Consider the following 12,301-nt stretch of genomic DNA (forward strand, 5'->3'; position numbering starts at 1 on the left):
TCAGTCCATACTGGACATTTCTAATGCATTTCAAACAAGAGTTATTTGGCTGTTGTTATGTGTCAATAGCAATCAGAATGCACTTTCTCTGAAAAGGAACATGAGGATTGCCCTGTTAGATCAGATGAAATGTTTGTCCAGGGCAGCACTGGATGGGACCTGGGGATTTATTTCCACTGGGCTGATCTCCATTCTGGATGAATAAGGGATGAATTAAGTTTCCCATTGGCAGTTTCCCTTTTTGCCAGAATCCTCTGGCCTTCCTACGCGGAACGACTGGCTTCTGGTTGGCCATTTGAGACTGTGCAGTTCACGGCCGTTCACAGAATTTTACGACGCCTTGCGCAGAAATTTAAGCACACGTCTTTAAAGATTCCTTAAGAGTTTTATGACTGCCGCAGGATTTATGGGGGACGTTGGAGTGAAAAGCACACATGGCGGTTCTCTCCACAAAACGCTGGAGTGGATTACTGCGGCTTCCCTTTGTGCCTTGGCAGCAAGACAATCAAGACCAGAATTACAGGCTGGCTGCCACCTGCCAGCTCAGAGAAGTAAACCATGTGCGGTGGCTGCATACAAAAACAAAGGAGTCTTGCACCGAAAAAAAAGTAAATGAGTGTTAAGGCACAAGAGCACGCCCCCACCCCCAGGACAGCCCATCCAAAGCCAAGCTCTTTCTCCCATGTTCCAAATGAGTGAACTTTCACCGTGGTATCTTTTAACTCGCTCAGAAACACAGATAAACACACACACACACACACACACACACACACACACACCCTGCCCGGTCAGCCTAACCCAACAGCTTAGATGAACCCTGCATGAGAAGGCAAGGTGCGTAACCTGAGCAGGCTAGCATGAAATCCCAGCCTGGGATTTCTATATGGTTTCTCTCAAAGCAATCAATACACTTCTTCTACCGAGAAGAAAACAAAAGCAGGGGCAGAATATGGTCACGGCAGCAGCTTTCTATGCGAGGGGGTAAAAAAATGATGCAGGAAGATATGTGCAGATGATAGCTTTTTGATGTCTCTAAGGCATAGCTCTCAACTTTTCCCTTTCATTGCGAGGAATCCTATTCAGAATAAGGGAATTTCCCTTTTAAAAAGGGAAACATTGACAGCTATGCTCTAAGGCAGCACCGGAGACCTCTCTTTGCTTATAGGTCACTTGCTCAGGTTTGAGAACACAAGAAGTCTCCTCACACCAGGTCAAGATATTGGTCCATCTCCTTCAGTATTGTCGATCCTGACTGTCACGAGGGTGTGTATAGGGTTCCTTGGTGAAAACATTAGTTCCACACAGAAATGTGAAGCAGGAGGAACTCAACTCCTATCTCTTGCGGTGCAATTAGTGCCAGCACCGTCCGTTAAGAGTTTGAGTGTAATCTTTGACACCTCCCTTTCCATGGAGGCGCAGATTGCAGCTATAACAAAGGCAGCATTTTTTCATCTCCGCCAAGCTAAGCAGTTGGCTTCTTACCTCTCTCGCCCTGAACTAGCCACTGTGATCCACGCGACGGTCACCTCCAGGCTTCATTATTGTAACTCGCTCTATGTGGAGCTGCCCTTGAGACTGACCCAGAAACTCCAGCGGGTGCAGAATGCCGCGGCGAGACTCCTTACGGGGTCCTCGCTGTGAGATCACATTCACCCGGTGCTATACCAGCTGCACTGGCTCCCGGTGGAGTACAGGATCAGGTTTAAGGTGCTGATTTTAACCTTTAAAGCCCCATACGGCCTAGGAGCCTCGTACCTACGGGACCGCCTCTCCTGGTATGTCCCACAGAGGAACTTACGGTCTTCAAACAAAAACATCTTGAAGGTCCCAGGCCACAGAGAGGTTAGGCTGGCCTCAACTAGAGCCAGGGCTTTTTTGGCTGTGGCTCCGATCTGGTGGAACACTCTGTCACAAGAGACTAGGGCCCTGCAGGACTTGACATCTTTCCACAGGGCCTGCAAGACAGAGCTGTTCCACCAGGCCTTTGGTCAGGGCACAGCCTGACTGCCTCCTTTGGCAATCTTCACAGAACTCTAGCCCAATGGTTGCCATCAATTTGATTTGAATTAATTTTATAATGAAATGATTTTAGAATGTTGTACTATTTTATTGTTGTTAGCCACCCTGAGCCCGGCTTCGGCAGGGGAGGGCAGGATATAAATAAAATTTATTATTTATTATTATTATTAACTTGGTTGCATGCCACAAAATCTTAGAGGAAAATGCTAGAGTGCATTATGCAATGAAGTATGGGGCATCCCAAGTACTCCTGAAAAATAACCAGTTGTGGTCTGAAACACAAGCTCAGGAAGCAGCTCCACCCCCGTTGCTGTCTCCCTGCTGGACACCCCCTTGAGTACTGATCACAGGACGCAGAATTAATGGGGAACTGAACAGGGAACACTTCCCACGATGCTGCTGTTCTGCTTGTTTTTGTGCTTCAGGCTTTTTACGGTAAATATTATTTGGAGGCCAACAGTTGGTATGGTGCTGCTGCTCCGCCGAATTTGTTTATGACTGTAATTTATTTTTATATGATGCTTTATTGTTTTAATACTTATTGTACGGGGCATGTATTTTTATGGGGTTGTTTTGTTGCCAACCCTGGGATGCAAATGGATAACAGCTACTCCAAAGTAAGTCCAAATGAATCCAGTGGGGTTTGAGCACAAGAAAGAAAGTGCGCACCAGATCGCATCTTAAACCAGTTCCCGGCAAATTGGATCAACAGTGCTATACACAGATTAGGCAAATGTGCTGCCGCGAATTTGTGCTCCAGTAATTGGTACAAGCATTGATAGACTCTGTCACCCACTCTGTTGTCTGACATACTGCATGTCTTGCAGGAAGAAAGGCTAATCTTGCCTGAAAATGTTGTCCCTCAGCCCTGTGTATTTGTCGAGTTTGCAAAGGAAACATTATTTTTTTTAGAGAAGGCTGGTTATCCCAGCAAAGCTACATTAAGTAGCTCAAATTAAATATCTGTACTAATAGTAGGTTTCAGCAGTGAGTCAGGGCCGTCAGGAGGAGAAAGGCTTTAGGATACAATCATGGTGTGGCGGGGTGGAAAAAGAAATGGAATTATGCTTACTATCTTAAAGCTCTTTCGTGTAACTGGTAGGCAAAATGGCTAGGATTCATTGGCACAGAAATTAAAATTGCTTACGAATTTGAAGTGCAAACTATCTGGATTTGATCTGCCACACAACTACTGATTGAGCAAAGCCAAAACATTTTTCTTCTGCTGCTTCTCCATTATTCCTGGTAGCACATTCAATTATGGAGATACTATCATTTTGAATATATATTTTTTCTGCCATAAAGCCTCTCTCCCTTAGGGATTTATAGAAAGAGGGCTATTAAATGTGCCATCCTCCTTTTTCTACTCTTCTCTCTCTCCCCCCCCCCAAAAGAAAATAAAAAGAAAGAAAATGTAAAAGCTGAACAGATCCAGGGAGTAAAATTTACGATGCAAAGAAGTGATATTTTTATTCCCAAGGAAATGACAAATGGCAAAAGATCGAGACAAATAGAATATTCATCTCAAGCGTGTCAATAGAACTAACTTCGATGAAGGGCAGGTATGGAGCACAGGCCTGGAATTTAAGGTTGTTTATTCTGCCACAAGGGGAGAAGAAAGTTATTCAAGTCAAGAAAGGTAAAGGTAAAGGTAAAGGTACCCCTGCCCGTTACGGGCCAGTCTTGACAGACTCTGGGGTTTGTGCGCCCATCTCACTCTATAGGCCGTGGGCCAGCGCTGTCCGGAGACACTTCCGGGTCACGTGGCCAGCGTGACAAAGCTGCATCTGGCGAGCCAGCGCAGCACACGGAACGCCGTTTACCTTCCCGCTGGTAAGCGGTACCTATTTATCTACTTGCACCCAGGGGTGCTTTCGAACTGCTAGGTTGGCAGGCGCTGGGACCGAGCAGCGGGAGCGCACCCCGCCACGGGGATTCGAACCACCGACCTTTCGATCGGCAAGCCCTAGGCGCTGAGGCTTTTACCCACAGCGCCACCCGCGTCCCTAAGTCAAGAAAGAGAAATGGCAAAAGCTTTCTCTACTGGTTTGCAATGACAGTGAAAAAAGCATGAAAAAAATATTTTAGCAAATTCCATACTAGGATTTGTTAGGAAAGGGACTGAAAATAAAGTGACCTGCATCATAGAACACCTTTATAAACAAAATCTGTGCTGTGTGGCCGCAGTGTACAACTCTGCACACCCTATTGCAAAATGGTTATCACAGAAATGGAGGTGTCCAAAATGGCCCCCAAAAGGATTTAGAAGGTCCTAGAGGACTTTCCCTAGGAAAAAACTAAATTGTTTTCAATTAAAAGGATGGGGAGATGACAAAGAAGGGGGAAATAACTTATCTATTCTCACAGTGTCCAGCCATATGCCTATGGGAAGCCCCAGGTGCAACAGCAGTCTCCCTACTTGCAGCTTGTAGAACATGCCAGCAATTCTATTTTTTTTTATTTTTTTAAAGGCTGTGCAATGGTGAACTACAAGGCACACATCCAGCGTGGCCCTCAGATGCAGGGTTGCCATGGACAATCAAACAGGTGCTGAAAGGCAACTTTAAAGTAGGGCTGCTACCTCTATAACACACTTCCCTGGGGGCATCTGGTCAGTCCCTGTAGGACACCAGATCTAAGCTTAAATGGATCCCTACAGGCAGTGGCATAGGGTGGGTGGCTGGCACCCGGGCCAGAGCAAGTGCTTGTGCCCCAAGTGGCCTGCAGAACTGGGATGGAGAAACTCACCCCAGCCCCAAAGGCCTGGCTCAGCCACAGCTTGCTTCCCCACAGCTTTGGAAGATGGCAGGAGCTCAGCCACATGGCCTTGATGAGGGAGCCTATCGTGAGAGCAACTGGTTTCATCCCTCTCAGACATTTGTATCTCAGGCCACTGTCCCCAGTGGCGTAGTGTGGGGGGTGCAGGGGGGGCCGGCCGCACCGGGCGCAACATCTGGGGGGTAGGGTTAGGGGGCGCAAATCCACGGGTTAGGGGGCGCAAATTACTTGCCTTGCCCCGGGTGCTGACAACCCACGCTACGCCACTGACTGTCCCTCTGCTCCCCACGCTACACCACTGCCTGCAGGGCCTCTGAAAAGGCTGGGATGTCATAAGCCACACAACATCTAAATGCAATCAGGACAGAACCACCAAAATAATCTTCATAAAGATTTGGGAATTTGTTCTCTCCAGATATGTAATGGAAAGGTTTTTTATTATTATTTTTATTTTCGATTTCTCACACGTACTCTCTCTGTGTGTAGTAGGTCTGAGCGTGTCATGATTTAAAAACAAAAAAGTAAACCACAATAAGACCCCAAGTCCACTTTAATCATTCTTATGATTCCCTGCAGAGGATGAGAGAAAATGATGTTTTTTTCCCCAACAGTCTTTTTCCTTTTACCAGTTTGGTGCAATAGAGCACTCACTCCGAGCCTGGCCCACGATTCCAGTTACATAATTACTGCCTCTTGAGAAACCACCACAATTACTGCAAAGCTATTCTTGCCAATCTGGAGCTTCACAAATCATAAAGCTCCACTGAGACTAGATGCACATCAGACACAAATGCCCTTCAAGAACACTTAGGGAGGGATTGTGTGTAGGATCATTGGATAAATAAATATAAAAAAAATCATTACTGAAAGAAACACCAGTCAGAGAGAGAGATGGAAATGAATGCTAGCTAAATAATGCCTAAGAGAAGAGTGCAAGAAGCTGTCTTATACCACCTCAATCTGTTTGCCTCTTCAGCTTGGCATCGTCTAATCTGACTGACAGAGGTTTTCCTACATCCTGCTAGCCACTCACTTTGCAAGTCACTTTAGTCCACATTTTGTGGAAAAAATAGCAGCATAACAACAACAACAACTCCCTTTTGGTGAACATGCCAGGGATTCAACCTGCGTCCCTTTGAATGCATGGCATGCATTCTGCTGCTGAGCTATAGTTTGTTCCCTGGAGAAATGTTGAGGTCCAAACCTGCCTACGATCAGGTTCTCTAATCAGAGAGCTTTCCCATCTAGATTTGTGTTGACTAGTTACACTTCACTCAGTAATGAATCAAATACGTTCTGAGAGACCCAAAGGCACTCTTTCCTTTATTATTCTTCCTTAACCTATCCCAGGGTAAGCCTTGACCCTGAAAATTCATTTTAAGGGAGTTTGTGCAGTTTCCCTGTAGACTGCTCTGTACATATATAAGCTGAATGAAGGATTTTTCCTCACTATGTGGCAGCCAACTAACTTGTTCTGTCAGCGCAAGGATTTCCAGGTGCACAATGGACTCTGTTCTGGTTCCCCAACCCTCCTGAGCAGATTTTGGGAAGGTGTGGAGCACATGAGGAGAGAACATTCCATCACACAAATGAAAATCCTTGAGCTGATGGAATGAGTTAGTTGGAAACTGCCCATGGAGGTTGATCACAAATCAATGGTGGGCACATGTTGCATTGCATAGTACATGCAAGTCATCTTATTAATCCTCTCTGCACATCTTCTGCCTCCACATAAAAGCATAAGGAGAACCTGCTGCATCAGGCTATTGGCCAATCTGGTCCTGCATCCTATTCTCTCAGTGGCCAACTGGATGCTTGTGTGAAGCCCACAAGCAGGATTTGAGCAGAAGAGCACGCTCCCCTCTGGTGGTTTCCAGCAACTGGTATTCAGAAGCCATGCTGCCTCCAACTGTAGATGTATAGCACAGCCACCATGGTATCAAGAGTGAATGCAGGAGCCAGGCCCTGTGACCAGTAGGACTTCACAGGACTGGGGCCTTCTTAAGTGTGTTCTGAAGAGGCAAGGTGCGGCCGCACAGGTGAGGCCAATTGGTAACTCACAGCACCTGGTGGCAAGAGCCGGGAAGGGATATAAGGTCAGCATTTCCCTTCAGCTCTGGGCCACAGCAACACGTTTCCTGTCTTGCTGTGTTTGGCTCCTTGACTCCTTGTTTCTTGATCCCTTGGCTTCGTGACTCCTTGCTTCCTGACCCTCGGACCCCATGGCTTCTTGACTCCCAGCTCTCTGATCCTTGGACTCCTGGCTTCCTGACTTCTGGCTTCTGGGCTCTCGTTCCTGCCCCCACCCCACCATTTTGCCCCTGGTCCCGACTCCCTCAGCCGGGACTTTAGCTCGGACCGTGACACATGGCTAGCAGCCATCAATAGTCCTCTCTTTCATTCATGATTTTGTCTAATCCACCTGTGTGCTACCCCTGCCCCCATGGGTTCGCCGCATGCCTTAGAACCTTGATTATGCAGGATTCAAAATTTTGCAAAGATATGAGTAAAGGAGACTCCCCTGCTTCAGGCATTCAGCCCCCAATACATGGCGGGAGGGAGGGTTCTCATTCATGGCCAACACCTCACACTCCCCCTCACATTATTCTGACTGTGTGAGAGGTGAACGACTGAAGAGGCTTTGTAAAATGAATGTAGAAGGGGCAACTGAAAGCAGATTGTATGCCCCAGAAGGCTATGCGCCCAAGACGATAAAAGAACTCACACTTCTGTGATGCATGCCCTTGCGCAAGCAGGTATACAACGTGAGGTGCACAATTAGAGGAGGAATTGGCTAGGCAAATCAGCTTCTGCACATGCAACAGTTTCTATGGATGCAGTCTGATACTCCTCACACAAATATGTTGGAGCTGTCTCTGTCAGATGGCTTCGTTAGGGGAAAATATGAAGTAGGTGAGAGTCATGGCTGCAGTTATGTAACCGAATTCCAAGGACATGTTCTGTCAGGTGCACTACTGATTCTTGTCATTCTTTAGGAACATATCGGGGAAAGGAGCTGGATGTTAGAAGAGTGACTAGTGGGGTGCCACAGGGTTCTGTCTTGGGCCCGGTCTTATTCAACATCTTTATCAACGACTTGGATGATGGATTCAAGAGCATCCTGATCAAATTTGCAGATGACACCAAACTGGGAGGGGTGGCTAACACCCCAGAGGACAGGATCACACTTCAAAACGACCTTGACAGATTAGAGAACTGGGCCAAAACAAACAATATGAACTTTAACAGGGAGAAATGTAAAGTATTGCACTTGGGCAAAAAAAAAATAAAAAAAAATGAGAGGCACAAATACAAGATGGGCTTGTTCACACATTACACTGGACACAGGTACTAGCTGTTTCTGCACATCTGCAGGTGATCATGTAAAAGAGTGCGTAGCTGCTGATTTGCGTAGTTCCAACTATTTGTGTACACTGACTGTGCATTCATTGAACTTAGTATGTGAACACATCTTGAATGTGTACAAATAAGGCACTACGTTTCTGGATATAACAACATCTAGGAACCTTGGCGTTGGGAAGAGTAGAGAGGAACATTTGATACAGAGGCTCTAATTTTGGGTCAGGATCATTTTCCAACACTGTGCTTACAGAAAAGCTGGCTGCTTTGGCGGGAGAACAGCTCAAACTACCAAAAAACCTGCTGTTACTAATACTTAGGATGTTCCTAAAGTTTTTTCCCCCCTAGTTCAGAGAAGTCAGAACAGCCACCCATTTGTAAGAGTAATCATTAAGTGTCCTTTTTGCAGAGTTTCCTGTATAATCATCGTTCTCGGGAACATTTTCCCCCTACCAGTTGTCTTTGTACTGAACAATATAACACCTTCTATTATGTCACACCTCCTAAAAATTGCAGCCCTGCATCTACAAGTGCCTTATTATCATCAGAGAAAAGAAAAGGCAACCTCTGTGCCATCTGAGGCCAAAACAATCTTGCATTGTTTCCCTTGCAAAGAATGGGAAGTGGGACATGCCTGGTCTTTGCAATTATCAAGGTTAGCAAGCTTACAGGTGAATGCATGCTGATCAGGCTTGGTGTCAGCAGGTGGTCTCCATGGGCATTTTGCCAAGGATGTCAGGATAAACTGCATCACTCTGGGTGCATTTTTGACCATTACAATGATGGCCTTGTTGGTGCTCTATGGAGGAAGGCTATCTGGTGTTCATGAATGGAGTTTCCCCCCATCAATTACCACCATCCTCTTTCTAGTAAGTCCCATGCTTTGGATCAGTTGCAGTTTGCAAGGTGGAATGGTCACTATTTTATCACAAGGAAGCAGTGTTTTGAAGTGGTCTTTCTTTGCAAAGGACTTTGATAGGTGGTGTGCAGAATTTGGTGGATAAAAGTGTCCAGGGCCCCCTCCACAAACCAAGGATTCTCAAGTCTTGTTAAGATTCGAAAGCTTCGTCCGCTGCTGTGTCTGCTCTCCACAAGAGGAGAACCCACACTGAAAATGCCATCAACACATAAAACAAAAGAGATCCTTATAAAAGCCACTGGGATGTGCAACCATGACATTAGGGTTTAGCTTCATGGTTATTTCTTATTCTGACTCTAGTATTTTATGCCAAAAGAGACCATATTTTCAACCAGTCTTCACATGCATATGTGAACCAATGTTATGTTTCCACACAAGTCTTTGCACAATATTTCAATGTTCTAGTTTTTAACAATTTGCACTTACTCCTTTGTGCACTGAAGCATTTTCATTATCTTATATATTTTAACCCTTGAAACAATGTAACTACGAAGCCCATGATGCAGTGTGACCACAAGAAAAGCATGCATCTATGAAAGCACTTGGGCTCTTAAATTAAAGTGACCAACTGATCATATTGAGTCATATTGTCAGAACCAACCAATGTTCAAATCAGCAGATTGATATGCCACAGAATTTTGGCAGTCAATCTGAACTGCAAAATTCAAAACACCGTTGAGTTGGCCTCACACATTATTTCATGTAGGTCTATGCCAGGCAAAACGCTGGCTTTGTGAAAGACTATCACTTTGAGACAAATGCCAGCAATCTGGATGCTGAGCGGCTACTTCTTAACTACAATAATTATTTTTATGAAATAAGTAGGTTATCATCTTTCATAAACTGCTCCCAGTCTCTTAGCATTTTTTTTTTTTAATCTGCAGCACCGCAGGAATCAGATATATAAGTGTGTGTGTAATCTCAGCACAGATATCTCTCAACCATTACATCAACATTGTTCATGTTCACAGTTTTTGCCCATGTTCTCTGCAATGGAAATTAAGGGCAGAAATAATCCAAATCTCAGAGGGAGGAATCAAACGAAAGCTAGAGGTGACATAAATGCCAAGCCTCCATGAATTGAGGTCACATTGGTTGACACAGTGAAAACACCAACTTGAGTACAGTAATTTGTGCAAGTTTGATGAGCTCTCTTAAGACCAGTTTGTTGGGGAATAAACAGAGATAAGCAATCAGGCAAGGTTTCATGTGATCCATTGAAAAATACATGGGATTTCTCTATGAAATAGTTTGCTTTTTTAACCAGAGCTCCATCTTAAAACACCACCAGTCTCCTTTGTCCTGTTAATTCCCAGAAATATGCTTTAGCAGACACTCACTCCAATCTAGCAAAATTGCCGAGTTTTTCTACAGTTTTTGGTGTACAAATTTCACAACATGTATGCTTGGGGAGAAAGATCATACTGGTAAACTGGTAATGGATGCAAAACAAAATGCTAATGTCATGAAGCAGTGAGATCTCAGGGTAATTTTCAACTCCTGAGAAATGCCAAATGGTGTGTTTGCACTGCTGAAGCAGAGAAGAAGAACCTAAACCTGTTTCATGAGTTGATTAGAGGTCCACACCAACAGTATAACCCTAGACATTTCAATGCAGAAGTAAATGCCTCAGGGTTCATCTGGGTTTACTCTAGTGTGTGTGTGCATAGGATTGCAGCCTTAAGAAGCTAGGTTGACAACTGGTATTTACCATCCTTCCTGGTGGCTGCTGAAGTATAGCTCAAGTCAATATAGTTCTCAACACCTATGCTAAGCTGCTTCTACAGCAGGGTCTGGGAAGCTCTGGCCCTTCAAATGTTGGTGAATTTCAACTCCCATCACCCCAGACTATTGGCTATGTTAGCTGTGGCCAATGGGAGTTGGAATCCAACAACATTTGGAGGGCCACAGGTCCCTCATCCTTTTTTCTATAGGTTATTTTAAAAGTGGAATATGCAGTTCAAAAGGATTACTATAACTCTGAGCTGGTATCTTGCGAATTCTGTATCAGAAATCTGTAAGGATCGCAGCTACTACACCAAATGTGCTCCAGCGTCATATCACTGAACCTCACCTGAAATCACTTTACAATAAAGTATACTCTACAATCAGACAAATGTCAAGCAAAACACAAAACAAAACAACATAACAATCACTCTTCATACTTATAAATAATAATAATAATATTTGCAAACTGGATTTTCTCTGACCAATGCAAAACAGAAGCATAGAGGATAATGAAGTGAATTTGAAAGACAAACAAACCAAACAGAAAACTATAGAAGCCTATGTGGTTTTCTTTCGAAGCCTCCTTCCCAATTCACTCAGTTTCCTCTTAATAATGTGGGAATAAATTTTAGGCAGAGCTGTTATATCATCCCTTTCAGGCAAAAAGGGGTTTAAATTGCACTTAGAGATGCCTGCACTTTACAAAGACAAGAGAGCAATTTTAAGTAAAGATGACGAAGATCAGTTTTCATGAGCTTATTCAAACATTCAGACAAGTTTACACTTCCTCATCTCCCCATGTGGTTGTATATACTGGTATACCGCACGAAAGGGAAAATTTGTGAGAACTGAGCAATACAGACAGGGCCACTGATGGCATCGCTATGGCTGCAATTGTCGAGAAAAAACTGCAGCTGGGTTTACGGGAACAACCATCAGCTTCCCACATGGAGCCTTTCTCCACCTAAAGCCTTTATCACAAAATAACAGCATGATCCTCTCACCATGGTCCATTCAGATACTCTCCCACCAGGGGTTAACAAACTGAGCTTCATCATGTGGTGCTGAAGAGGTCGGTACCTTGGCCAAATCATCCTACGGCACATCTCAGATGTTTCCAGAATACCCAAAGCGATCCCTCATCTCTGCAGGGTTATGCGATCGGTAAGTGATACCAGCACTTATTCAGATGACATTTAAGCAAAGTAAAAACCCTGTGTTATCACTACTTGACAGAGCATTTCATGTCTCCTAAAGCAGCTTGACGCAGGAAGGTAATGAGGGTTGTCAACTGTTTCACAGTAATTACAAGCCTCGTGATATAATGTTACAAAATTACAATATATCTTAAATGATGAGAATTTCTCTCCACCCCCCCCAAAAAATGTCCAAGATAAAAGGAGAGAGAGTGAATATATATATATATCCATGAATAACGTGTAATATTCAAACATGTGCATTAGACAGAAATTCCAGCATCATATTTCCGAAGTCTCC

General features: G+C 44.5%; 1 protein-coding gene across 29 annotated transcripts in view; it reads right to left on the reverse strand.

The window, feature by feature from the left end:
• Nucleotides 1-12,301, reverse strand: part of NRXN1 (neurexin 1) — a 1,024,248-nt gene that overhangs the window by 446,782 nt on the left and 565,165 nt on the right. The gene's annotated exons all lie outside the window — the stretch shown is intronic.

This window comes from Podarcis bocagei (assembly GCF_964188305.1).
Source record: "Podarcis bocagei genome assembly, chromosome: 3".
In the NCBI taxonomy this organism is placed as follows: Eukaryota; Metazoa; Chordata; class Lepidosauria; order Squamata; family Lacertidae; genus Podarcis; species Podarcis bocagei.